Consider the following 23,644-nt stretch of genomic DNA (forward strand, 5'->3'; position numbering starts at 1 on the left):
CTTGTAAACACCACGGGGGCGAAAAAAAAAGCATACTTCTGTTTTTTTTCCACATGTATGTATGTAATGCGATTTGTGTGGGGGTCAAAATTTTGAATTTACGGCTTAATTAATCTGCATGAATGCTTAATGTTTGATTTTTTTTTATTTCTAGTTCGATATGAGATACACACAATTTTATTTTTTGAAGTACAGTTAATATTACCTAGTTCGGGTTAAGCTGTAACATACAACTAGCGATCGACACGACCACCTGACACACAGACAGAGAGAGTGTGAGCAAATTCAAAGTGTGATCTATTGTGAACTAAACTAACCTCACTCACCCACCCACATATAGTTTTACAGGTAACTCAAAAAAGCAGAAAGTAGTATATAGCATGACAGGTCGATCTATTGTAAACTAAACTAACCTCACTCGCCCACCCACATATAGCCTTACAGGTGACTCAAAGGCAGAAAGGCAGCTATATCACTTGTAAGGGGCAACACACAAGATCTATTGCAAACTAAATTAACCTACGACATAAGCCGTGGACACATCTTCCAGATAGGGTATAAGCAACTCACCTCTTGCAATTGTATAACGGGGAAAATTAACCTACAGCTGGCAACACTGTTTGAGTTGCTTTCGACGAGCCAAACTTAGGCCGTGTCCGGATTGGCAAGCTCTCCGTACTGTTTTCTCCTGTTGCTCTCGCGTGCCGTCGAAGTCACGTCCAAGTTGTCCGAATCTGCATGTCCCCTTGTAGTATGGTTGTTATTTTTCCCGCCAGGTGTCAGCCCGAACTTCACCCACCGCGCTCTGGGGCGCAGGCGCAGGCGCACCGCACGGAAGCAGAAGGCAGACGCCAAACAAACATCACAATGATTTCCACCTATTTACTACTTATATTAAAAATGTAACATGCTATTTCATTATTTATAATTTTTCTATATTTAGTATTATCGATAAAATGTTAAAGTATCACTGAGTTTTACATCGTCTAATCAGTAAATGTTGTCTGTACAAAGTGTTGCAGGTGGGTTGCCAACACACTCTAGTTAATAATGCTACATATTATACACACACACACACACACATACTGTGTTGCCATCCATCCATCTCTCTTTTACGGCAGTGTGTGTTTGTTGTCGGTTAGGTTAGGTTAGGTTAGGTTAGGTTAGGTTAGGTACATTGGCGCCGGGGACTTGGAAAAAAATTACGATAAGGCATATTCGCTCACCACTGTTGTCAGCTTAGTCTCTCTCTTTATCTTACAGCAATATTGGCATCTCTATCTTTTTTTTAGTTGCAGGTGGGTTGCCAACACACTCTAGTTAATAATGCTACATATTATACACACACACGCACACACATACTGTAATGCCATCCATCCATCTCTCTCTCTTTTACGGCAGTGTGTGTTTGTTGTCGGTTAGGTTAGGTTAGGTTAGGTTAGGTTAGGTACATTGGCGCCGGGGACTTGGAAAAAAATTACGATAAGCCATATTCGCTCACCACTGTTGTCAGCTTAGTCTCTCTTTTTATCTTACAGCAATATTGGCATCTCTATCTTTTTTTTTTTAGTTGCAGGTGGGTTGCCAACACACTCTAGTTAATAATGCTACATATTATACACACACACGCACACACATACTGTGTTGCCATCCATCCATCTCTCTCTCTTTTACGGCAGTGTGTGTTTGTATTCGGTTAGGTTAGGTTAGGTTAGGTTAGGTTAGGTTAGGTTAGGTTAGGTACATTGGCGCCGGGGACTTGGAAAAAAATTACGATAAGGCATATTCGCTCACCACTGTTGCCAGCTTAGTCTCTCTCTTTATCTTACAGCAATATTGGTATCTCTATCTTTTTTAGTTTCAGGTGGGTTGCCAACACACTCTAGTTAATAATGCTAGATATTATACACACACACGCACACACATACTGTGTTGCCATCCATCCATCCATCCCTCTCTCTCTTTTACGGCAGTATATATTTGTTGCCGGCTCTCCTTACCCAGTGTATGTATGTTACGTCAGTATATAAATTAGTTAAGTCTCAAGCAAGATAGCCCTTGCCAAGTAAGAAAAAAAAGCTGTAGGTAGGTGTTGGTAATACTGTCGGTTGTTTAACTATTCCATCTCTCTCTTTTTCTCCTCTTTTTTTTTTTGTAAAAAGCTATGGCAAAAATACCAGTAGGTTGGCAACACTGCTTTATGCGCTGTAAGGCCTCAAGCAGTATTGCCAGCTCCTTGCTTTAGGTTAGGTTAGACCAAATAAAAACCTTGGTGACTTTTCGAGTAAGATGTTGGCAATACTGCAAGACAAGCCTCAAGCAGTATTGCCAGCTCCTTGCTTGAGGCTACGCTAGACCAAATAAAAACCTTGGTGACTTTTCGAGTAAGATGTTGGCAACGCTGCAAGGCAGACCTCAAGCAGCGTTGCCAGCTCCTTGCTTTAGGCTAGGTTAGACCAAATAAAAAACCTTGGTGATTTTTTCGAGTAAGATGTTGGCAACGCTGCAAGGCAGACCTCAAGCAGTGTTGCCAGCTCCTTACTTGAGGTTAGGTTAGACCCAAAAAAAACCCTCGGTGATTTTTTGAGTGAGGAGTTGACAACACTGCGAGAAAATGAGGCTCATGCCTTACGAGAGAAATCCATTAAGGCGAGCCTCACCGAGCCTCATTTTCGGTTTGTGAACTGGCCTTGCTCCCCTACTATTATAAGACTCATTCCAAATACGTATCATTTAATTTATAAATATATTACTTTCTAAACATAGCTGGTCAATTATGATTATATAACACAATGTATATACATCGCTAGCCTCGGATAATGCCGACACAGCTGCTTTCAATTGTGCTAGAACGGCTTGGGAAGAGACAGATGTTTGCAAAGTCTCAAGATCACGCTGTATGTTATCTAAAACATGTGTGAGATCTGATTCCACATTCAAATTATGTAAATAAACATTTTTTTGCTGAACAGTTACTAATGTTTCTTGAATACTGGTCAACAGAGACGACTGATCTTGGAAGGTTCCGATTAAAGCATGAATATTTTTAATTTCATCATTCATCGACTCCAATGCTGATTGAATATTTGCAATCGTTGCTTGGACACGTCCGAAATCCTCGTACGTTTACAATTGCAGTTTAATATTTGCCACATACTTACGGATTATTTTCAATTCTTCCAAAGAAATGGCGTCTTCTAATATTTGTAATTCATTCTTAACTTCTGCGAGAGTACTGTGAACTTCTTCCGTTTGAAGTTTTTCTTTGATTATTTCTAATGTCAGAGTGCAGGAAACTGATGGAAGTAGACAAACTACCGGCAGTGGGATTAGAAAGATGATATTGCTGCATTATAACGCACAACAAAAGGAACTGAAGCCTGTTCGTCGAAAGAAGAATCCTTGAAAATCTATTTTTGTCTTTTCCGTTGAAAACCAGGAAGGGTCACATGAACCGCTGAAGAAATCGGTTTGTTCAGTTTCCGAGGTGAGGGGAAATTCTCGTGGCATTCTGCGCTTGCAAAATTTTTCGTTTCGAGTCGTTTCGAAACAAGTGGTACCCTCAACAAGGTCAAGCATGGTGAAGCCTAATGGTTGCCGCCGCGTAGGAAGCAAATGGGTCTCCGATTCACTGCCTCTCCCTCAAATACGAGCAAAGGGTGCATCTTGACAGCTATACGTGCCGTATACGATTGGACAAAAGTCAGGCGTCTAGCAACACTGCTATTCCCTCCCCTTGAAACTCCCACAACTGGAGGCGAAAAATCTGGGTTTCCTGAAATTTCTTCTTTGGCTGCTCGGACTTTAAAGGGACGCTTTATTTATGGATTTCGGGAGTTCTGCCTCACGCCGCATATATCCCTGATCTGGTCCCTTCAGACGACACCTGTTACCGTCCCTGTAGCACCACCCACTGGGTTCCCACTTCAAAATCCTTCAAGGGGTTGAAAATAGCATCTAACTAACTAACTCTCTAGCCTTCTTAAACCCGAAGGTTCATGGCTGCAGCAACACAGGCCTTCCATCTGTCCTTATCTTGAGCAAGATCTATATACTCTTTTCCATCCCTACCGATTTCCTTATGGTCCATCTCAACTTTGTCCCTCCATCTTCGTCTTGGCCTTCCTACAGGTCTCTTACCATCAGGTTTCCCAACAAGAATCCTGTAATCTCCTCTTTCCTCTCCCATTCGTGCCACATGGCCTGCCCACCTAAGTCTTCATGATTTAATTATTCTAATAAAATCTGGACATGAATACAAATTATGTAGTTCTAAATTATGTAACCGTCTCCACTCACCTGTCTCCTCATCCCTTTTAGGTCCAAAGATTTTCCTAAGGATCTTATTTTCAAATACTCTCAATTTATGTTCCTCTTTCAATGTAAGGGACCAAGTTTCATATCCATATAATACTACAGGCAAAATTACTGTTTTGTATATTTTAACTTTAAGTTTCTTAGATATTAAACGAGAAGACAAAAGTTTATGAAGAGAGAAGTAACATGCATTTCCTGAATGAAGCCTACTTTTTATTTCCTCTTTAATATAATTTGCATTTTTTAATATTACTTCTAAGTATTTGAAATTGGAAACTGGTTCAAACGAGTTGTTATCAATAATTAGATTTTGATTATTACCTAAGACTTGGTTTCGGCCTGTTAGCATATATTTAGTTTTCTCTTTGTTAACTTCCAAACCTATCTCTTTAGCAGATTTGAAATATATTTTAGCATTATTCGTAATTAATAACATGGGTACCTGGGGACCCTGGGGGGTAAAGGCGGTCAGGGGCGTGATGCTGATCACATTACCCCACTCACGACCGGATCAAGAAAGTGTGGGGTGTTACCCCCACACCCCTATACGCCTTCATGGCGTAGTGCTAAGCACAAGGGAGCACCTTACCTTTTTTATTACTCCTAATTGTATTTATATCATTCCCTAATAAGTCTACATCATCTGCATATTCTAACAACTGAGTCACACCGTTTAATTTCAGTCCTTCGTTAGTTTCTTTTACCTTCCTAACAGCATATTCTAAGGCAAAATTAATGAGCAATGGAGATAATACATCTCCTTGTTTTAATCCATCATGAATTGTAAATTTGTCAGACACATTAATACCCACACAAATTTTACTTTCTGTTTCAAAGGTGCATAGTTTTATCATACTAACAAGCTTCTTAGGTATTCAAAACTCTACTAATATATTACATAATTTATCTCTTTTGACCCAAGTGTCCTCGTCCTGTAATCAAGGGGTCCCAGGTTCGATACCCGGTGCAGGCACATAGTGGTTCGGATCTCACTTTTGAACTGTAGGTCCAGTCAAAATTAGATTTACTTTGCATAAGTGGACTTAACACACCAAATCAATCTGATACCAGTCTGCTCTGGAACGTTGACCGGTTCACATACGAATAGTGGCAGTGGAGCTGTTCATTCGAACTTGCAACTGCCTAAGCACCAGCGTTGCCAACCTCCTGATAAGAAAAATTGCTGTTTAATATGTGAAATTATGCTAAATTCTTCCGTTGATTGTAATTTTAAGTTATTTTACTTTCTGAGCTGAGATTAACATTGAACTAGAGAAAGTTTGAGATGATTCGTCAACTACAAAGCGGAACATTTTCTTAACTTCACAACTTTCAACTGATTTCTTGCAGGAACAATATGAAGAGCAGAGGGTGTGGTTGGGAAAGCATGTTCCTGGACCGGAAATATGATCTGGATATAATTGTTTGTTTTTTTTTTTAAAAAAAAAAATCTCAAATTATCGTCTTTTGAAATGAATTTCTCCCTCCCAGAGAAGCAAGTTCGAAAATTGTGCTAGATTTTCCCATTATACAAACACAGGATGCTATGCCAACGAAGTTCAAATTGTGCTATGTTTAGCATGATTATGCTAGGGTTGGCATTACTGATAAGCATGGGACAATCTGCATCTACAGATTCATTTTCACTCCATTTCCAGTTCTAATAAAACATCGATTGAGTTAAAATTTAACAGAATAAAATGCGGTCAGCTGAAAAAAATGCATGTAATCCATGCCATATAGTCACGTTAAATATTGCATAATATATTTCTGCCAAACCGCCATTATAATGTCGACTTCAATCTCGACAGCGTCCCGGAAATTGCTTCAACCGGAAGTGTTGAACGTTTTTCCCTGGAAATCAACAAGAAAACGGGATGTGCTTTCGGCAGCATTATACAAGCATAGACTGAATGTAAACTGATGCGAACACAATGATGAATATAAGAAAGATTTTAGTATTCTTGGAACCTATTTTCGAGGATGCTATCATTGATATGGAACATAATTGCAATTCGGCCTTCATATTCGATCACGTTTGGAGTTTGTTAACTCTTTCGAAAACATTGAAATACATTGATATCTCTTTTTTCATATGTGCTTTGTAACATAGAAAAGCTATTCGGCTAGAAAACAAATACTCTTTATTTCCAATGGGTATTCATGAAGTGAAAATATTACGAAAATGCATCTATCTATAGTTATTTTCTGGTCTTACGGCGGAAGACCTACATTCTGTCAAGGGAAGTGGGGCGATGGGAAGTGACCAATCTAGAGCGATGAGAAACACTGCTGCTTGTAGAACGAGGTGCTTGCTGCACCTCCTCCCGCAACTTCCCCGCTCCCCACTCCCGCTGAGCATTCAGGAAAACAGGTAGTTCCTTCTGTTTATGGAGTCAGCGGTTTGCATAGTGGCAATTAATAACACGATTCGGCATAGAGGAAGAGCTCGATGGCCTAGTAATATAGAGGTGAGACAAGCTGAGAGGGGACTGACTTTTGGGATTGGAGTGGAGAGAAGAGGTGTTTAGCAGAGCAGTAGGTCAGAAGTGAAACGACGCTTTGGTCGACGAATTGGAGAAGCTAACAGAGGACTTCGCTTATTCTATTCAGCTTAATACTTCAGATAGACAGGTAATTATCCTAACACCCACCCATGATTCAGGTTCAACGGTTCACAAAACCCAATGAGTGACCATTGTCTTTTCTGTAGTCTAGTTCCTTAGTGTGATTTTGTACCTTTCGCATTGCCAAGCGTTAACTCGTCATGCCAATGACGAGTGCTCTCATCAGAGGATGAATGATGAGTAACTTACATCACCCATTGATTAATTGGTTAACATTCTAAGTACTTCTAAGATCCCACGAACTTTAAGGTTCGTTACGTGGTGCAGATTAGCGGGCCTTTTCATTTTTTTTTCAGAAATGAAAAGAAATTGTTAACCTATGTAGAATTCAACCCCACCCCAAATTTCGTTATGTGGTAAATAGAATGTTATCTAGTAGAGGTTTCAACAATCAGTTTTAAATTCAAACCCACCCCAAAAATTTTGCTCACTTGTTTAGTTTTTTAATATGTCCTTGCCATATTTGATTTTGAAAATACATAGGGATTAAAGTTTTTTTTACATTAATGGGGGGAGAAGAATTTATATATGCCATGATAGATGTCGAGCTTTCACCTTGCTGATGAACTCGATGAAACATTAGACCAATTATTAGATATAGCACGAGGAACTACAAGTTTTAATTTAGATGTCAGCGGTCCAACTGCAAGTTCCACCCCCAAATTTAAACGTAGCCCAATATTAACTAGACGCCTTCAGCGACAATTATTAGAACAACAGGAAAAGAAAAGCAATTAGAGCACCAAGGTCAGGATATTAGAGATTTAGGCCCAACACAATTTGCAACTATGGCTCAGTCTCAGTTTGTTCCCCCAACTATTCTCGAGGGTATCCCATTTCAGGGGATAGCCGGGGAAGACGTTTCAAAATTTTTAGACAAAGTAGATAGCCTTGCCATCTTAAATGGTAGCCGAGAGATCGGGAGAAGTGTGGCGGGCGGCGCTGACGGAGATGCCGACATTTGTGGCCTGAAATGCCCGCTTATTTTTATGGACATATGCAGACATTTATATAAATATTGCAAAACGAGCACTAACCTGTGTTATAAGAGTATGGTTTTAATTTTAGTAGCTTAGTGACTGTATGTGTCGATGATTTTGACACGCCCACCTCTTGTGAAACACGGCGTAGAGGTTTGTTTGGAGAACGTTCTAACGCTGCACCAATATCATAGAGTTTTGCTTCGGTTAGAATCCGTCGTTTTTGCTTAGGTGTTTTAAAATTTAACGATACAGTTTCTCGTAATTTAAGGACAAGATGTCTAACCGTATCTCTGTGTGGAGTTGAAACGCATGGGAATTTCTGAACAAATTACCTACACACGTCTCGACACGAGTTTGGTTTCACGTACGTGTCATACATAAAAATTCTTTGTTCTAACGTGAATCTTGCGGCTGGCATTCCAATCGTCTCACTGACACGTCACACATACACACTACAATAACACAAACAAGTAACTGCAAGTAACCAAGAATAACACTCTTGCGCACAGTACGAAATTAACACGCTCTTGGTTTACATTGCTCGCCACTATATTTACAACTCTGTCTTCATCTAGTCGCGAAGGAACAAAAAACTCGAGCTCGGATATTTCGGATTGCAAGGAAGCTCACGAAAACCATTCACTTTTATCAGTTTCGTCTGCAGTGTAATCCTGATACAGTGCTTCACATTCGAAACCTCCAAACGATCCCCATCGACACAAAACTCTTTCAAGGATATAAACCTAAGCAGGACGTTACTGGTCAAAACTATGATTAAAATGCTTTATTATCTGTGGCTCTTAACATCGTTTCTATAGCGTATTTATTTGTGTATATAAGAGCAGAACTTCAATGAATTACAGAAGAACTTTTGCGTGTTATAACACAGGTTAGTGCTCGTTTTGCAATATTTATATAAATGTCTGCATATGTCTATAAAAATAAGCGGGCATTACAGGCCGCAAATGTCGGCATCTCCGTCACCGCCGCCCGCCACTCTTCTCCCGATCTCTCGGCTGCAGATCGAAATGGACGCACGGTATATATATATATTGTTTTAGTTTCAGGGAATTATGGACCCTGGATATGTGCGTGAGTTCGATTTCACAGATTATGCAAAGCAGTTCAACCGCTTTGTTGGTGAATATATTGTTAAGATACGTTTAACTGAAACAGACGGAACGGTAATCTTTTGTTACGACTTAAATTATTTTTTCGAGCAGCCATGTATGGGTATTACGTGTTGAAGTAGAGATTTTACAATAATGAACACAGATAAAATATTTTCCGTTTGTTCGAAATATAATTAGTAATGCTGAATAAATAAAATACTTTATCATTCATCTGTTTGTTTCTTCTATTTCTTTTGATAAATTCCATTCCCTACTTGTTTCTACAGGAAATGAGCCACAGTGTGCGCAAATTCAGGTCGGTTCAAAATTACAAATTCTATAAATGAGATGAATGAAAAAAAATCCAGCATTTTGTATTCACTGTTATTCTTTGAAGTTTAAATCTTTATATCCATCCTTTTACAGATGGTATTGGTTTTCCCAACTCCGTGGCGGTGGGATAACAGGGGTCCCGGGTTCGAATACCGGACTGCACATGCGTATTCTTTATGAGTGTTTTCTTCAACAGTTTCATCATCTCATCACTCATCGTCTTCGCGATCCAAAAGTGGGAGAAAAGGGAAGTGAAATAAACCAAATCCATCAACCAATCAAAACAGATGGTGGAAGGATCGCATCCCATTTCGCCTAATCCCGTTTCCTAACACAGTGGAGGATTACACGAGTCGTTCTATTCCACTTTAAACTGTAGGTTCACAGATTTACCTTTCCGTGCATAAAGTGAACAGGTGGGTCGACGTCACTCATTTATTCACACCCTATTTGTTTCTTATTTTCAACCGAATAAAAAAAGAAACCGCTAACATTTATTTATTTAATAAATTTATTTATTTTATTTATTTTCAACTATAACAGAGCTTTGGCTTCAATTACAAAAGGCTTACATACATTGTAAACATTTAAAATAATTACTATTTCAACACCACAAAAGAATAGAAAAAGGGAGCAAAACTGCACTAATCATTGTGTAAATAATACAAGCACAAATTTTATACCAAACATAAATCTGATAATGATATTTACAAAAGTACAACAAGATACATATCTTTATGCAGACATTCATAACTAAACACATGTATACATGGTGTCTCATAAGTAATAGCGCAAACTGACATAGGTGAAAATACACGATAATGGAAGCAAAAAAGTCTCAGGAAACATGGGTCTCCAAACGAACCGTTATCGAGATAATCGCGAATGTGTGATTACAAGCTGCCACTGACTTCATTGTTTGTAAACGTCGTCGTGTTTGGTAAAATGCTAATAATGTGAGGTTACAAGCATCACTGATTGCATTTTGGAAACACCGACTGCTTTACTCTTTTCTCGGCCCGAGGGTTGCTCTTTGTTTACAAGAAAGGAACATTTTCGAAAGGTGGCGTTGTAATCAAACAGAACATTTCCGAGAGGTTGCGTTGCAATCAATCAGTACATTTGCGAAGTGACGTTGTATGGATACAATCAGTACACAGTCTAATCGTATTGTGGGAGTCACGTCAGTTGTGCTGGACTGTGTAGTGAAATGGCACTTTATAGCAACGAAGATTACATTTTACCAACTAGGACTACGTTTACAAACAATGAAGTCTGTGGCGGCTTGTAATCACATAATCGCGATTAACTTGAAAACGGCTCGTTTCCAGACCCATGTTTACTGAGACTTTTTGCTTCTATTATCGTGTACTTTCACCTTTGTCAGTTTGCGCTATTACTTTTTAGACACCCTGTATACTCATATATAAACAAATATACACACATACGGGCATAATTATATTAACAAACATACCCACGTACACAGAAACATGTATAGTAATTTAGGAGTTAAATTTGTTTATAATGTTCTTTGAAGAACAGACAGGAACTGTTTGAATGGCATAGCAAAATCCAAGTCTCCACCGTTTCTGACTATTTCATTGTGTTTAATACATAGTCTTAGAATGGGCGAATTCTGGTGCACTGTTGAGTGGGATTTGCCGTAATGAAACGGCTGCCTGAACCTTAACACATTCTTTTTAGCATTAAAATTTAATGTTTGGAGGTGACTTGGGCTGTCGACTAGCCCGTTAACTAACTTATATAAAAATATATGAACACTTCTGTTCAGAGAAACTGGCACATTCGATTGAATTAAAAGGTTTGCTTCAGACCCGATCGAGTGTGGCAGTACAGCCGAAGTCAAGGTTCGGAAAAACAGTGTTGCTAACCACTAAAGTTTTTCACTGGATTCAGGTAATTTTCTGAATTGCCGAGTGAAAAGAAATTGTTACAAGAAAGCCTTGCATTTTAATTATTAACGCAATACAGTGTCCAATTTGAAAAGAGAATGGCTTGAAGAAATTCGAGAAAATATGTTTGAGATACTCAGTATCCCATAAATAATATAAAAATAAACTCTACCTCAATCCCTTCGCTTGGGAAATATCTCATATTCATTTGAAAGCAGATGGCAGTGGATGGTGGTTCCATTACCTCTTTCCGTAGCTTTATGTAACAGCAACGACCACATTCACAAAGAGGACCAGGGTTCGAATTCCGACCTGAGTGTAGGTGTCCCTTCATCACCTTTCCCATATCATAATTTATCTTCTTCGTTGCGAATGACTAAAATTGGAAGAAAAGCGAAGCTAACAAAAAATAAATCAAATTGACGTTCAAGATGCCGACGAGAGAAAATAAACAATCCAAGCTAATAACAATATCTATCACGGACCGAATGATGTGACTTCAGGATCACTTTCGTTACTTTCTCTTACGTATGAAAAACTGCTTTTCTAGCTTGTAATTTGAACACGAAAGTATTATAATAAAGCTCCAAAAATCACTACAGGCTGGATGAATGTTTTCATATTTTTCGGAAAAATCACTCTTCTTCGGCAAATAACGAGTGGTGCAGAGAAACGGCAAAATTTTAATGTGGAATTGTCAACACTGTAGCGCCGGTATTTGTTCCGGACCGATGCGACATCATTGAGGAGGCTTTGCCATTTAGTAATCATGCAGCATTGGAATGGTTCGGAGCGTGCTTTCGCTGGGAAAGCTTCTTATAAGAACGGTGATAGTGTGACTGCAGCGCAAAGGGTATTTCGGCAGCATTGCCAGCTAGGACTTCATGCTCGTGTCCCATCGGCTCGTGCGATTACAACATGGGTGCGTAATTTCAAAGAAACCAGTTCAGCGTTGAAGAAGAAGCCCCCAGGTAGAGTTCGAACAGTACGTATACCAGACAATATTCAAGGAGTTCGAGTTGCCATTCAGAGGAGCTCTCGTCGCTCCGTTCGACAACATGCATCAGCCCTACAGTGTAGTCGAAGAAGCGTACAAAGAATACTGCATGAAATGAAGTTCCACCCCTATAAGTTACAGATTGTGTAGCAATGACATCCTGAAGACCCTGTGTTGAGTAAGAAGTTTTGCGAATTGGTGTTGGCTAAGGTTAACGATGACGCCAATTTCCTTAACAATTTGTGGATGTCTCACGAAGCCCATTTCCACTTTAGCGGCTATGTTAACAAACAGAATTTCCGTTACTGGTCACAGGAAAATCCTTGTCAGCTTCACGAAAGTGCATTACATAGCACCAAGGTTACAGTATGGTGTGCAGTGTCAAGTCATGGTGTTTTCGGCCCTAATATTTTCTTTAAAGTGAGGATGGCATTGCAATAACAGTGAGAACAGATCGAGATGTTGCTATGCTTGAAATATTCTTTGCACCGAAGTTGCACGACGCACATCTTGACACCGACAACATGTGGTTTCAGCAGGATGGAGCCACGTCACATACTGCTCGACAGTCGATGGAGGCGATTCGCAAATTGTTTGGAAGGCCGATCATTTCACGTAAGTTTGATATTTCATGGCCTCCGAGATCCTCTGATGTCAATTTTTCGGATTTCTTTCTGTGGGGACATCTCAAAAGTAAAGTGTACAGCACACGTCCTGCAAACATCGATGAACTGAAACAGAAGATTGGAGCAGCCATCACTGATATTCCTCGAGACATGATACAGCAGGGATTCCAGAGTTTTCAAAGCAGACTTTCAGAATGTGTACGCCGAAATGGAACAATTTTTTCAGATGTAATCTTAAAGAAGTAAAGTGACATGTAAAATGACGTGTAAATGTCATAGTTAATGGCATAATATGTACGTACATGCATATCCATCATTAAATGTATTTTTTCCTGTGATTTTTTGTGCATTTTACTTCAATTGAAATTTTGCCGTTTCTCTACGCCACCCTGTAGTTGGTTTAAGAATATAATTATGTATGTGCCATTGACATATAAGATATGTAGTCACATATTAGAATCTGCCATGGTGACAGAAGCTAGAGCACGATGATCATTAGGGGTTGGAAACACAACCTTGCACAAAAGCACGTCTTTGATTGTGTCCATTAATAAACACACACAACATTAATGTATAGTCTGCGAGCAATGTGTGTACAGCTTAGAGACACTATACCATGAAGCGTATTGCTTTCAAATTATTGTAATTAGAGAAAAGGAACATTGAAAGTTTGGTACCGGACAGGTAAAAGTGCAATGTTCAGGAGAAATCACCTTAATAGCATGCTTTTCCGCATCATGGCTTGTGTCCATGTCGGTAAAACGCCACTTCGTAAGCGGAAATTGTAGGTTCCATTCCCCGTGTGGGCAAAGCTTTTTTTCCTTTTTCTGCCAAACGGGTGCCACGAAAAGTATTTCACCGAGTCACAGCTTTATACTTTGTTGCGGTTTGTGTGGCAAGGAGAAAATAATTGAAGACTTAAATTTGGGATACACATTTTGTTGTACTTTTTTCTTCTTCAACCGCTTCTGTTCCTGGAGTCTCTTCACATTTGATTTTCTTTTGGCATTGTCCTTAGTTCCTGTTGTGGTTTCACCAAGCTGAACCTTGCTTTGTTGATCTTCCAGTGTATGGGATCCTCCTTCTTCGTACATGTCAGTCTCCATTTCAAGATTACTCGTAGTGTCAGACTCGCGCATCGCTTGATCAGTTGTTTCCAGACTGTCAGTCACCAAAACGTTATCCCGTACGTCACTATGGAGGTTGTGTAAAGATGCCACATCTTCCGCCCACGATGTGCTGTGGATAGACGGAAGGTAGAGGTGTTTCCTTCGTAGGGTCCATTTTGTGTTCTAAAACATCAGCTTTTTTCGGCTCTATTTGCAGATTTTTATCGCGTTCATAGTTCAATTTTTTTTCTTGAAACTGCATTGGAATTGGCAACACTGTAAATTGAGTGTCAGCCTTTATATCCGTCTCGTGCGCTGAACGTTGGCTAGGTGGTCCATGTAGCCTTGCTGCATATGACTGCTTAGGCTGGATTTCTACAGGAGTAGCACATGCTCCAGTATTATCTTGCATCACTAGCTCACCCATAGCACCACGTCGGTGTGGACAAAACCGTGCTGTGTGTTGAGTGTCTTCACATATTTTACAGGTAGATTTCTGTCCATAATATGTTACCCAATATTGCATACCCTGTATTGATACATAGGACCGGATTGGCTTATTCAGAGTCATTCTCACCAACTTAATGCCTGTACGAGTTTTATAAATATGCTCATCCGAATATCACTCGTCCACCGGAGGGGTCTTAATTTCACCATACTGCGCAAGCACTGTACGGATATGGCTATCGGTTATTTCCATTGGTACAAGATGTAGTCTCACTAGTGTACTTGTCCTATCAGCCCAATCTAATCTAATTTCATGTTCATCATCCTCATCACAATACACTAACTTCCCTTCAAATTTATTCATTAACTGTTCGTCTAATAGACGCGTCACTAGCTTAATATACACGCACTTACGGTATTGGTCCAGTTCAATACTTAATACCTGGTCTTCAGTCAAGGCTAGAGTATCCCGTATCCAACGATGAAGCATCAGCGATGATGGGCACTTCTTCACACTTGAAAACCATGGGTAAGTGAGTATCTCAAACATATTTTCCCGAATTTTCTCCTCCCATTGTCTTTTCAAATAGGACCCTGCATTGCGTCAATAATTAAAATGCAAGGCTTTCCTGTAACAGTTTCTTTTCACTCTGGAAGTCAGAAAATTCGCTGAATCCGGTGAAAAACTTTAGTGGTCAGCAACTCTGCAGATTGCTGTTTTCCCGAATCTTTACTTCGGCTGTACTGCCACACTCGATCGGCTCCGAAGTTGATCTTTACTCAAACGAGTGTGTCAGTTTCTCTGAACAGAAGTGTACATGCACACAGCTTTATCGGTACCAGCACCCCCTCCCCCTCCCCAACAAGCTTCTGGTCAGCAGATTCCCGGATTTTCACTTATCAAATATCGCAACCCTAATCATAGCAAAAGTTGAACCTTCCCCTTATGTGAACTATATACAGGGTGTTCCAAACATCTTTCAACAACGCTTGGGTGCTGGTAGATATCATAAAACAAATAACTTTTAGCTATAAAGTTTACCTCGAAAGTGCTTAGTTTCTGTGCTATAAGTGTACATGCACACAGCTTTATCGGTACCAGCACCCCCTCCCCCTCCCCAACAAGCTTCTGGTCAGCAGATTCCCGGATTTTCACTTATCAAATATCGCAACCCTAATCATAGCAAAAGTTGAACCTTCCCCTTATGTGAACTATATACAGGGTGTTCCAAACATCTTTCAACAACGCTTGGGTGCTGGTAGATATCATAAAACAAATAACTTTTAGCTATAAAGTTTACCTCGAAAGTGCTTAGTTTCTGTGCTATAAGCGCTTAAGATCTATCCTATACGTATGCAACCCAACACAGCTAACGCTTGCTCTGACATATCTACCAGGAGCGCTTGGCAGCATTGCCACTAACGTTGCTCGTTAAGAGAGACGGCTTGAAAACTACAACTTGGGAGTCTTGCCTGAGCAAAATCCAAAACATTAATGATACTTGCGATGTTATAAAAAACATTGACAGTATTTATAAACTGACCAACACAAATAATGGGCAGACTGCAATTCAAGATTACTCATTCTAAAATATCTCCATAATTGATTGATTGATTTGGTTTATTTTAATTCGCTTTTCTGCTAGCTTTGGCTAATCGCGAAGATGAGGATGATATGATAAAATAACAAATGACACCAATGTTTATGCCAAAGGGTGTTAGTCAACCATCAATGGTTCGGATCTTGCACAAATGGCACCCGTATAAACTTCAGCATTAACAGTATGTTGTTACGGATCCTTACTTAAAGAGGATGGTACTTTTCCGGAGATCTTTAAACAGGACGGAGAACCACCACATTACGGAAACATTGACAGAGAGTTTGTTTATGCTCAATTTCCCGGACGATGGATTGACATATGGGACCTTTGGAATGGGTTCCACGTTCCTCTGACCTAATACCATTAGGCTTTTATCTGTGGGGACATGTGAATGAAATGGTATATGCTGTGAAAATCCGTGATATTGACCATCTGCATGAACGCATAGTTTCTGCTTGTAATGCTATCCCACCTGCTACGTTGCGGAATATTCTACGTGCGTGCAAGGGACGCCTACGAGTGTGCATTCAGAAACAAGGACAACATATTGAGCAGGTTTTGTACGTGTTAGATATTGTCCAAACGTTTTCCTGAAGCATTGAAAGAAACTTCACCATTACATTTCTCGTAAAATTGTAGCCTCATTTGAACACATCACCCCTTCCCATCTAAAATGTTTGAGTTCAATTCAATATGGGAGAAATCCGCTTAGATCACACCAATTTGGTTTCCCCTTGGCCTAGCTTGTTTCTATCATGACCATTTGTACCCAACCTAACTCCGTTATATTTCATACAGGGTTAAGGGACTTTTGAATCATCCTGTGAATTATGCATTGTAGATTTTACAATAATGTAGAATGTGCGGCAAGAAGAAGTTTGTGCGATATTCTTTATAGATTGGATAATATTCCATGACTACGTTAAATACGGGATTTTCGGTAAATGTCTGTTATATCGGAGACACATTTCTAGCGGATATTTTCAGTTTTAAATGGTTCGTACTTACCAGTTGCGTATTGCGGAACATAGTTGAAGGTGCCATTATGCTTTTTACACGAAAATAACTTCGATTTTTCGCATTACGAGTAATTCTTTGGGTCCTTTCTTCCGTTCCAGAACATACAATATGACACGTACAGCTGTGGATCATCGCCCATCGTGCTTGTGTTTTGTCGATTTTGAGTGGGTATGAAGTGTTTCAACCTTCTTAACCGAAAAATACCTACTTTCGTGTTCATTATGTCATCACAAACCATTGACGGATAGCACCAAAAACCATTCACGATAGCCCCACGAACCATTTCCGGCAAGGTTAGGTTGGGTTAGGTAAGCATAGTTAAAAAAATAAAAAAAATAAAATTCTGGTAAAAAAAAAAGCACGTTTGGAAACACTGGCTAGACCGCGTGACTTTCGAGGCTCGCGCCATCTGCAGATACATAATTGAGACAACGGTATAATGGTGTCGCTTTGCACAAAATGCAAGTTTATTATATCAAAATTGCTTATTTCTTGTTGTGCAGCATTCTACGGTGAGAAAATAACTTCCACGAACTTTCAAAATACTACAGAAACTCATTTCCGTAAGTAGTTTCTTCTGTAAAAATGAAGAAATGTGTCTCTGATATAACAGACATTTACCGGATTTTCTTATTGGATGCTCGTCAAATATAGAGTATTGTTGAAGATTTTCTGTTCGGTTTTCGTCAAAGAGAGGGTATTGTTCTTTGGTCTTAATTAAAAATAAAGTTATGTTCCTCGACCTTGATTAAATACAGGCTATTGTTTTTCTGTCTTCATTAAATAGAGAGCGTTTGTCGTTAAAGATATTCTTTCTTCGTTAAAGATAAAATATTCACCTCAAATGACTGCACAAGACAATATAAAGAAATTGTCCGTATGCGCTACGTTATTTTAGTCATTCTAGCAACTTTATCTCTTGTCTGGTACTAAGGCGTACTGCCTACATGCTGGCAAGGGAATCAAACAGGCTATGTTTTAGATGGACAGAATCAAACTTAGCCTAATCTTGATGGGTGTAGAATCAAACTGGACCTAATTTTGAGAGGGACAGAATAAAACTGAGCGGGAGTGGGGAGCGGGGAAGTTGCGGGAGGAGGTGCAGCAAGCACCTCGTTCTACAAGCAGCAGTGTTTCTCATCGCTCTAGATTGGTCACTTCCCATCGCCCCACTTCCCTTGACAGAATGTATGCAAAGTAAATCTAATTTTGACTGGACCTACAGTTCAAAAGTGAGATCCGAACCACTATGTGCCTCCACCGGGTATCGAACCTGGGACCCCTTGATTACAGGACGAGGACACTTGGGTCAAAAGAGATAAATTATGTAATATATTAGTAGAGTTTTGAATACCTAAGAAGCTTGTTAGTATGATTAAACTATGCACCTTTGAAACAGAAAGTAAAATTTGTGTGGGTATTAATGTGTCTGACAAATTTACAATTCATGATGGATTAAAACAAGGAGATGTATTATCTCCATTGCTCATTAATTTTGCCTTAGAATATGCTGTTAGGAAGGTAAAAGAAACTAACGAAGGACTAAAATTAAACGGTGTGACTCAGTTGTTAGAATATGCAGATGATGTAGACTTATTAGGGAATGATATAAATACAATTAGGAGTAATAAAAAAGGTAAGGTGCTCCCTTGTGCTTAGCACTACGCCATGAAGGCGTATAGGGGTGTGGGGGTAACACCCCACACTTTCTTGATCCGGTCGTGAGTGGGGGTAATGTGATCAGCATCACGCCCCTGACCGCCTTTACCCCCCAGGGTCCCCAGGTACCCATGTTATTAATTACGAATAATGCTAAAATATATTTCAAATCTGCTAAAGAGATAGGTTTGGAAGTTAACAAAGAGAAAACTAAATATATGCTAACAGGCCGAAACCAAGTCTTAGGTAATAATCAAAATCTAATTATTGATAACAACTCGTTTGAACCAGTTTCCAATTTCAAATACTTAGAAGTAATATTAAAAAATGCAAATTATATTAAAGAGGAAATAAAAAGTAGGCTTCATTCAGGAAATGCATGTTACTTCTCTCTTCATAAACTTTTGTCTTCTCGTTTAATATCTAAGAAACTTAAAGTTAAAATATACAAAACCGTAATTTTGCCTGTAGTATTATATGGATGTGAAACTTGGTCCCTTACATTGAAAGAGGAACATAAATTGAGAGTATTTGAAAATAAGATCCTTAGGAAAATCTTTGGACCTAAAAGGGATGAGGAGACAGGTGAGTGGAGACGGTTACATAATTTAGAACTACATAATTTGTATTCATGTCCAGATTTTATTAGAATAATTAAATCATGAAGACTTAGGTGGGCAGGCCATGTGGCACGAATGGGAGTGGAAAGAGGAGTTTACAGGATTCTTGTTGGGAAACCTGATGGTAAGAGACCTGTAGGAAGGCCAAGACGAAGATGGAGGGACAAAGTTGAGATGGACCATAAGGAAATCGGTAGGGATGGAAAAGAGTATATAGATCTTGCTCAAGATAGGGAGAGATGGAAGGCCTGTGTTGCTGCAGCCATGAACCTTCGGCTTTAAGAAGGCTAGAGAGTTAGTTAGTTAGATGCTATTTTCAACCCCTTGAAGGATTTTGAAGTGGGAACCCAGTGGGTGGTGCTACAGGGACGGTAACAGGTGTCGTCTGAAGGGACCAGATCAGGGATATATGCGGCGTGAGGCAGAACTCCCGAAATCCATAAATAAAGCGTCCCTTTAAAGTCCGAGCAGCCAAAGAAGAAATTTCAGGAAACCCAGATTTTTCGCCTCCAGTTGTGGGAGTTTCAAGGGGAGGGAATAGCAGTGTTGCTAGACGCCTGACTTTTGTCCAATCGTATACGGCACGTATAGCTGTCAAGATGCACCCTTTGCTCGTATTTGAGGGAGAGGCAGTGAATCGGAGACCCATTTGCTTCCTACGCGGCGGCAACCATTAGGCTTCACCATGCTTGACCTTGTTGAGGGTACCACTTGTTTCGAAACGACTCGAAACGAAAAATTTTGCAAGCGCAGAATGCCACGAGAATTTCCCCTCACCTCGGAAACTGAACAAACCGATTTCTTCAGCGGTTCATGTGACCCTTCCTGGTTTTCAACGGAAAAGACAAAAATAGATTTTCAAGGATTCTTCTTTCGACGAACAGGCTTCAGTTCCTTTTGTTGTGCGTTATAATGCAGCAATATCATCTTTCTAATCCCACTGCCGGTAGTTTGTCTACTTCCATCAGTTTCCTGCACTCTGACATTAGAAATAATCAAAGAAAAACTTCAAACGGAAGAAGTTCACAGTACTCTCGCAGAAGTTAAAAATGAATTACAAATATTAGAAGACGCCATTTCCTTGGAAGAATTGAAAATAATCCGTAAGTATGTGGCAAATATTAAACTGCAATTGTAAACGTACGAGGATTTCGGACGTGTCCAAGCAACGATTGCAAATATTCAATCATCATTGGAGTCGATGAATGATGAAATTAAAAATATTCATGCTTTAATCGGAACCTTCCAAGATCAGTCGTCTCTGTTGACCAGTATTCAAGAAACATTAGTAACTTTTCAGCAAAAAAATGTTTATTTACATAATTTGAATGTGGAATCAGATCTCACACATGTTTTAGATAACATACAGCGTGATCTTGAGACTTTGCAAACATCTGTCTCTTCCCAAGCCGTTCTAGCACAATTGAAAGCAGCTGTGTCGGCATTATCCGAGGCTAGCGATGTATATACATTGTGTTATATAATCATAATTGACCAGCTATGTTTAGAAAGTAATATATTTATAAATTAAATGATACGTATTTGGAATGAGTCTTATAATAAAAAACATCTCAATGTAGGTTTACCAAGAAAGGCAAACGGGACATTTTTCGCATCACCACTGCAGTTTGAAAAAATTCATGATAATGATTGAAAAGAACGGACGGGCCGACTAAATCGGGTCGCCTGGTAGCATTACATCAATGGCTTGCCAATATTGCAGACTGCAGACTCCTGGAGCCTGTCTCTATAAAGGGAACCATTCATTTATGCAAGGACAAAATAAAAAAACTTGAAAAATGGGGAAAATGTTGTGTTATTTTCGTAGGTTCTTACAAGTTCGTAATAAAATATAAGCCTCTTATCCACTCTTTGTGTACGAGCCTGTCTTGATAGCACCCCAGCCAAGGAGAAAATTTGAAAACCTATCTCCCCCTGCGTTTTTTCCTGCCTTATGTGCTGAGATTTACGTCTCCATTCAGGGTTGCACAGATACCTGAACTACGAGAACATTTTATTTTTCCGACTGTGCTCGGCAGATGAAGAAAATGACGGCGAACCAGGAAGGGAAAATAATCATCTGTTACGACCTTAAAAAAAGAAAGACATATGCACATTGGATGTGTGAATTTAATTGGGTGCTTTTAAATTGAAACCCTCCTCGTATATGAATTCAAAAAATAAAGGAGTGCATAGAATCAAACTAATATAATTTCTGCAAAAACATATTATTTTAGAAAATTAGTTTTCCTTTAAAGTTATTTCTTTTGAGATCTGCACGTATTCCGTATAGAAGTTGAAATATTGATTTTGTGTGATATCAATTAAATTGAGGCGTTAAGAATATGAGGACGAACTCGATAAACATATTTTTTATATATAGTTGTATCATATACCAGCAAATTAATTCCTTTAACAACTGGTTCAAAATGTCGAGAATTTAGACAATAGGTGAAATGTTTCTAATAAGTGTTAGATTTTATTAAATTATTGCTTTCTATAAATAATGGTCAATAAAATTTCATAATTTTACATTTGTAATGTTTCTATAATGGTGTAAATCTGTTAATGGTCTCTCGAAAGGAAATATTTCCTAGCTAGAGATTTCAGTGCCCAGGACGAGAATAGATTCTCGCAACCCCCCCTGCTCCGAATTTGCACCCCCTGTCTAGATGAGGCTCGCATACTTAGACAATGAAGAAATATTATGTACCTAATTTTTTCCGTTGAATCCGACGAAAATAAAACTTAGCATTCAAGAAATGTGGCTAATAAAGGACAGTCGGTTGTGCATCCTACCCCATCCTCATTCAAGCAGTGTGTGGTATTGTTCACATCTCCAAATTCGATTGCAAATGAAAGATCTGATATATGTAACTCGGTGGAGGGGCTAAACACATTTTTTTCCTATTAAATTAACATGTAAGTGATATGTTTTATTTCCGACGAGAAATGGAGAAGAAATAGCACGTCGGTCTAATTTCTGTATTCCAGGGGCCCAGGGTAACTATAATAACAACCCCCTTCGCAGCTACGGCTCCGTTCCTCACTATACTGTTTCCAGTTTTAAAACGAAGTAGGTGTGGCCAATAAGTTACCGAAATTTGTATTAATGCGCGCGGTGCCCACTTTCTATTCGCCAGCACTTGCCCCTCCCTCCTGGCGCACGTGTTAGCTTCAGTGTCAGTATTTTTCACAACGTTTCGAAACTAAAGTGGCTTTTAAAAATGTGCAAATATTAGTTTTTAAAATGAACACTGTTGTAAATACGAGAGATGAAGAAAATATAATAAAATAGAGGTAAACACTTACGATGTCAGTTCTCGTCAATGGTAATATACCATGTAAGAAGAATTCACACAGCTGTCCGTTGTAGCGGAGTGGTTATCACTGTGCGCTACGACGCCAGGAGTCCCGAGTTTGAATCTTGGCCTGGGCATGGATGTTCTTTGTGAGTCTTATTTCATCAATTTCACCATATCATCACTCATCCTCATCCTCGCGATTAATCAAGTGTGGCAGAAATGCGAAGTAAAATAAACCAAATGAATCATGCAATAATTTAACCAGCGTAGACAAACTCATATCCATGAAAAACAAACATCCACTTTCCTGCTGACGGCAGCAAGTACAAAATCGGCTAAAATGTGCCATCCGCGTTTTTGTTCGGCTGAATTTCCTTGCGGACCGCATAAATCCTTGTTTTTAAGACACCTGTTCAGAAGTTAAGGATTCAACACAATACTCTGGATTCCCCGCAATTTTGGTATCGCCACTTGCTCAAGGTTTCAAATGTAGATGTTTTGTAACACTTGCTATTGAAGCCACATCAACATTCAATGATACTTACAACCTATAAACACTACGCAAAATCTCGAGAACCACCACACGGCAAGGGAGAGGAGGGCAAGTTTTGCAGGGTCGAGGGGAGGAAAGCTATAAATAGCCGTGTGCTTGAGGGTAATAGTGTTTCGGAAGATTCTTGACCACCAGAAGTAGTGTCTCCAACTATGTTAGTTTTTCCCTTATGAATTAGATACAAGAAATGTGAATGTCTTATTACGTACACGCGTGTTGGAACATTAATAAAACTTTGTAGTTGCGAAGTTGGCTATGTAGCAATTAGATACGATAACAGCTTTGGAATATTACCGAATTGTAACGATGTTTCTATAAAGGTCGGGTAGCAACACTGAATGGCACAGTTTGCCCATCTGTAACGCCAAAAGCTTGTGTCCCCGCCCTCTACAAATTCCTTCCTGGAAGCAGTTGCCAGTGTA

The 23,644-nt window shown here is 39.4% G+C and overlaps 1 long non-coding RNA gene across 1 annotated transcript in view; it reads left to right on the top strand.

The window, feature by feature from the left end:
- Positions 1 to 9,270, top strand: part of LOC146000083 (uncharacterized) — a 48,122-nt gene extending 38,852 nt beyond the window's left edge. The window contains exon 2 of the long non-coding RNA XR_014443474.1: positions 8,995 to 9,270. This is a non-coding gene — a long non-coding RNA (uncharacterized LOC146000083). The remainder of the gene's footprint in view (positions 1 to 8,994) is intronic.
- The last annotated feature ends 14,374 nt before the right edge of the window (positions 9,271 to 23,644 follow it).

Source organism: Lepisma saccharinum, chromosome 16 (genome assembly GCF_977018435.1).
Source record: "Lepisma saccharinum chromosome 16, izLepSacc3.1, whole genome shotgun sequence".
Lineage (NCBI taxonomy): Eukaryota > Metazoa > Arthropoda > Insecta > Zygentoma > Lepismatidae > Lepisma > Lepisma saccharinum.